Source organism: Lactuca virosa, chromosome 8 (assembly GCF_052849685.1).
Source record: "Lactuca virosa cultivar CGN04683 chromosome 8, Lactuca_virosa_CGN04683_v6, whole genome shotgun sequence".
NCBI classification, from domain to species: domain Eukaryota; kingdom Viridiplantae; phylum Streptophyta; class Magnoliopsida; order Asterales; family Asteraceae; genus Lactuca; species Lactuca virosa.
The window spans coordinates 198,940,371-198,946,370 of record NC_136433.1 but is presented as its reverse complement, the minus strand read 5'-3'; positions in this window follow the sequence as shown (position 1 = coordinate 198,946,370).

The following is a 6,000-nucleotide window of genomic DNA, read 5'->3' as shown; positions in this document are numbered from 1 at the left end:
TTACACTTAAAAAGGAAACAAACCTTAAATTTTTTAATTTAAAATACCATTCTCATCGATTTTAACCGGTTACTTACCCACTTGGCATCCACGCCTGAAATGAAAAAAAAACACTTCATTTTTAATGGGTTTCGATACTAGTCAAGAACCAAAATCAAAACATGCATACCTAACTCAAATAATCTATACAATTTAGATAAACATGCAGACCTAAATCAAATAATCTATGCAATTTAGATAAACATAAAAATAAGTAAACGTACCTTTTTTTCTTCGTAGACTTCTTTCGTCTAGCCATTTGATCGAACTTGAGAACCCAACGTAGAGTTCCTCTCTTGTGTTCACACCAAAGACACAAAACTTCACAGATCTAAAATCTCCTTGAACAACAACATCAAAAGGACTCAAATAAATGAACCTATGATTGGCCATGTCATGGAAAACAAGCTACCACATCGTGGGAACTGGACTTTGTCTATTATAGGGTTTTCCTTAGGGTTCCGAACTTTGGAGATAGAGAGGTATTTTTCACATGTACCGAAACCGGATTTTTATCCCTCTTTATATAGGGAGGTGATTTGAAACCCTAAATATAATTACCAAATATATTTGTAATTATCTTGACTTTTCAAACTATTTTGGAATATTCCAAATTCATTTATTTTCTATTAATTAATTAAACTATTAATTAATTAACAAAACAAGTCCCTAATATAGATATATATATATATATATATATATATATATATATATATATATATATATATATATATATATTCGAATATGCTTTATTTTTTCTCTTGCGTGTAACCGAAAAGGACGTTTTTATTTATATTAATATTACCGTTTTGTTATGGCTATGGGCAACTAATATCTATCAGCTCCCACTTGCACGTAGGCATCAATAATTGACTGGTCCAATACTTATCAGAAACAACATTGAGTGGAAGTCCAATGTAACTACTATACTTATCGCAACAATGCTATAACGCTCTAAGACTAGTGACTTCAAATTCATTTGATCTTCATGATATCTTATTATGAACTAGAGACATGTATTAGTGGTTAGTATCATGGTTCAAATTATGTTTCCCAATACCTACTTGTGGTGACTTTTCCTGGATTGCTATTGAATCCTATCAACTCAGTCTCAGCTTGGCCAAGCATTTGTTGTCAACACCAAATCAAAGAGGGCCCCAGAGGTATCTACTTCTCTATTTCTGGAAGAAGGATCAAAAAAATTTGACTACATAGATCAGTATCATTCCTCATTCAATATCTAGTCAACCTCTGTAGGGCTGCCAGTTATGGACAACGTTGGGGAAAAACCAAGACACAACAGATTGTAGAACAAAACCACATGCATATATGTTTTAAGAATAAGAAATATAAGCGTCTTAATGTCACACCCCCAAATCGGAATGGCGGAAACATTCAGGGATGGATGACTTCATGTGTAGTATCACAACAATGCACAATAGTAATCAAAGTACAACATTCATTACATTGATAAAATATAACATTAAATCTGTGTTCTATTTCCTGTTTATCAATTTCCTGAAAATACAAGTAGTTTTGAAAAAGTGTCAACAATTAAGTTGGCGAGTTCATAAGCATGTTTTTAATTGAAATCTGAAATTTGTTCCTTCAAAAGTGTAAATATGTTTTCCCCAGAAAATCCTATATTTTCTATTGTATATGTATTTGTGTTCCGAAATAGTATGTTATAGTTTTAAATTCCCATAAAACTATGAAAAATAGGTCTTCTCTGTGTTAGACTAGTATTCTGTATTTGTACATGTACTTGTATGAAGTTGTAAATATCTAGATTCACCATTTATAGTTTTATTTATATAAAACTATGTGAAGTTGTTTGCTTATTCTTACACTAAACGCATTATTGAATACCAAATCGTGAGTTATCATAACCTGCTTGATGAGCTAAGTCTTGCCTGAAACAGGAAGTTCTTCTGGCGTCGTAAGATGGTACGACAATTGTCACCATAGGTCTGCCGACCTAGCTGTTGCAAGCAGCTCTGGTGTGGGATTGTCAGTCCCGTATAGATCTATACACAAGTGTCACACTCTCCATCAAGGAGACTCTGGTTATAATTTTCAGGACTTTTGTTTTATACTTAAATAAATACTTGAAGCGTGTCTCACAAATGCCATATTGATAGTTACGTGTAGAATAATGAAAAATATCTTTGTAATAGATATTTTGTAAATATCTCATAAATTATATTTAATATAATTTATATAGTTGTTTTTCGTAATCGTAAGTTATTCTGAATATGAAAAGAAATATGTAAGTTCCATCAACTGTATTGATTAGTATGTGTGACTCATAAACTATACATATTATAGTTTACATGTTTGTATTTATATGAAATCTTGAACTGGTAAAATAGTATGTTTATTTTAGTAAAAATAAAAATCGTAAACTATTTGAATAAAACGTGTTATTTATACAAGATTTCCTCGTATTTTACTTGTATTTTCCCCTTAAAACATTATAAAAATATTGAAAACATAGGGGTATAAACTCACTTGATAGGTGGTAATTCGGGCAGCGTTACACTTCTTAGAAAGGAGTTTTCTTGTTGAAACTGAGTGTTTTTGATGAAAAGTCGGCTTCACACGGGCAGAGTTTCAGCTTATAATTGAGAACTTCGGGGCATCAGGGCTTGCTTCAGGTGGTAAGGAGGTTCCCGGGACTTCGTAGGGTTTAGAAGGGCTGAAAGGAGTGTTTAAGTGGAGAGAGGATATCAAAATTCTAAACAAAACCCGGAGGCCTCGCATCCTATTTATAGGAGGGGTCTGACCCTTAGTACGATGGGCGTAATGTTCATGTACGCTAGGCGTACTACTAAATACCTTAGTTCGCTGGGCGTACGCCTTGTATGCGGGGCGTACTAGTTCGATCCTTATCCGATCTTCGGACGTGGTGAAGCTACGAGGCACGCGTCGAGGCTAGTCCCATTACGCAGGGCGTAAACTTTTCGTACGCTGGGCGTAGTGGCCACCTGGCTTCGTACGTGTTGGTTGAACGCGATACGTGTCGTATGCAAAGATAGAGGCGACGTGGTCAATCCGAGGCATAGTTTCTGAGTACGTTGGGCGTACTCATGTACGCGGGGCGTACTTCCTTTTTCCAAACTTCAAAAATTCATATCTTTCGCATACGAACTCCGTTTTTGACGTTCTTTATATCCACGCGTAACTGAGACCATGCTCTACAACTTTCGTTTAGACACCGTGGGCTAATTTTGACTTTATTTTTAAAGTTATATTTTTAACATGCCGGGACAGGAAAAGTTCGTTAAAATTTCATAATTTCTTCATCCGACGTCCGTTTTTGTCTGTCTTTTTATTGTTGGATTTCTTTTGATAAGATCTCCAATTCTCATTTAGGTTGTTTTGGCCAAAAGTTGCTCGATCTAACTTTCGAGTTTCGGGCTGTGTACTATCGTGTCGAAACTTAGAAAAATAATAACTGTTGAGAGAAAAACTTGGAGACACACTTGAACAAAAGTTAGAACAAGTATAATGCGGAATAGTTAATCTCAAAGGATCTAAAAGCTCAACAATAATATAGTTAGATAGTCAGAGAGTTAGTTGCGGAAATGTAAAGGAATGGAAATGACAGCAATTGTTATATCAAGAAGACACTTAAGCTGATTCATAACAAGGAATGCATTCACTCCAAGTTAATAAGGAAGATCAAGCTTAGTGATTAAGTCTTAAAGACTTGCTCCGAAGAGGGATTATGATCAGCAGGATTAAGATAAGATTTAAGTAAGAAGATATGAGTGAAGAAAGATAAGAGAGATAACTTCAGAATGTGTATTCAGATAGAATTCATAAGTTATCGGTTCCTTTTTCAATTTTTTCTCTTATAATACAAAGAGACAAAGTCTCTATTTATAGAGACTTAGGAACTACACTAGATTACAACTCTATAAGCAGCCGTGCAAGGCATACTGGATAATAGAGTGTATTACATAAAAGACAAATAACGTAATCTAGCTAAGTTGACTGCGGTAGATGACTCAGGTTGCTGATGTGATTGCTGATGAACAAGATTGACTCCGGGTGCTGAAGCGGTTGCGGTAGAAAGATGGTTGCGGTAGTTGAGATGGTTGCGGTAGCTGAGTTCAAGAGGGTCACTTTTATGATTCAACAATAACTTCTTCATATGAAGTCAGATTTAGTCTTTCTTTTTATTAACACTCTCGGTTTAAGGTATACTATAACTTTCATTTAGATAGTTAAGGCTAAAAATAATTTTATTGAAAACTCACTTTTTACGTTAAACAGTGTTTTGTCGGTTTTGTCGCGGAACTTCGATAGGTCGTAACTTCTTCGTTATAACTCGGATTTGGGCATCCTTTATATTTTGGAAATACTTGACACGATCTCTACCACTTTATTCATCCCAAACAAGTTTATTTAACATTTCATTTTTGAGGGTCGATTATGTAAATGGACATAGTATACAAAAATTTCTCTTTATTATTTTAAAAAGAACTACAATTTGATCTATACTATTACATTGATACGAAATAACGGGTTGTTACACTTAATTTATTTATGACATGATCCATTAATCATTACGCCTGGTTACTCCAATACTTAAAATCTCCATTTTCAAGTACTCATCAGTATTGGTCGCAAGGCTTTGTTATGTTCATCTCTTTGAACAATCAACTGATACTCCATGTCAATCTTAATTCATTACTTTCTTCCAAGAAGAGGACTAATTGTGGAAGTTTGAATAAAATATTTGTAGCACCCGATTCCTGGTACGTATTTAAATTAAAGAAAATGTTGTAATTTACTCTGGGACTCGGTGAGTTCGAAGCCCAACTCGTCGAGTAGACTCGACTTTTGATCGGGGTTTAAGTGACCTACTCGACGAGTCGAAATACCGACTCGACGAGTAGGAGCTGTTTGGACAAAACCCTAATATTTTGGGTTTGCACCCTATTTAAGCAACTTAACTCGTCCCAAAGCAGCCTCCATCGCCCCTCTCACTTCCAGAAAACCCTAACTCGAAACCCTAGCCCTTATTGTGTGTTCTTGAGCCTTTTGGTGCCTTTTGTGTGTGTGTTTGAAGTTAAACGAAGAAGTGGAAGCTTGGGAGTTCTTGAAGAAGCAAGTGGATCCAGAGATTTTGCTCCATTTCTAGTTCATTCAAGGTAAAAAGCTTGAACCTTGACTTATCATTTGATAGATCTCCTTTAAGACTTGGATCTTGCCATTTTTGGCACATTTCTAAGCCACCTTTGGGTTTGGCTTATATTGTGTAGTGTTAGCTTCAGATCTGGAACCATTGAGGGTTCCCATGGAATAAAGGTGCCAACTTTATGTTGGATAAGGTGTCTAAGTCCATAACTTATTTGGAATATACTTGACCCGACCTGGCATGGTCCATTTGGGTTGCACTTCACCCGAACTATTTATATGGATAACATTATGAGAAGAGTATATTTGCTGCCTACTAATATATATTATAAGTTATAATATATTAATATGAAATTGTATTATTTAACTAGTATTGATCTTAAATTAATTATGAATTAATTTAGTGATCATAAGGTGACTAATTAAATAATGGGCTATTGTACTTATATAGTGTGGGCTAACACTCATAAGGAAATGGGCTAAGCTTGAATGGGAGTCCATGGATGATCCATGAAGCTTTTAACCCATGGATCCTTGGAATAGGAAAAGACATGGGTTAGTAGGGTTTTCATGGTTCATAACCCTAATCATCTACACTATATAAAGAGGATAGCGAACCAATCACGAGCCATATGAAGAAAATGCAAAGGTATGTGGACCGTCTAATGAAACTGAATGTGAACTTCCCTGAGGAGTTGGCAATTGATATCATTTTGCACTCCTTGCCCTCGTGTTATGATCAATTAATTATGACATACCACATGAACAAGGAGGAAGTCACACTCAGTAAGCTTCAAGGACTTCTCAAGACTG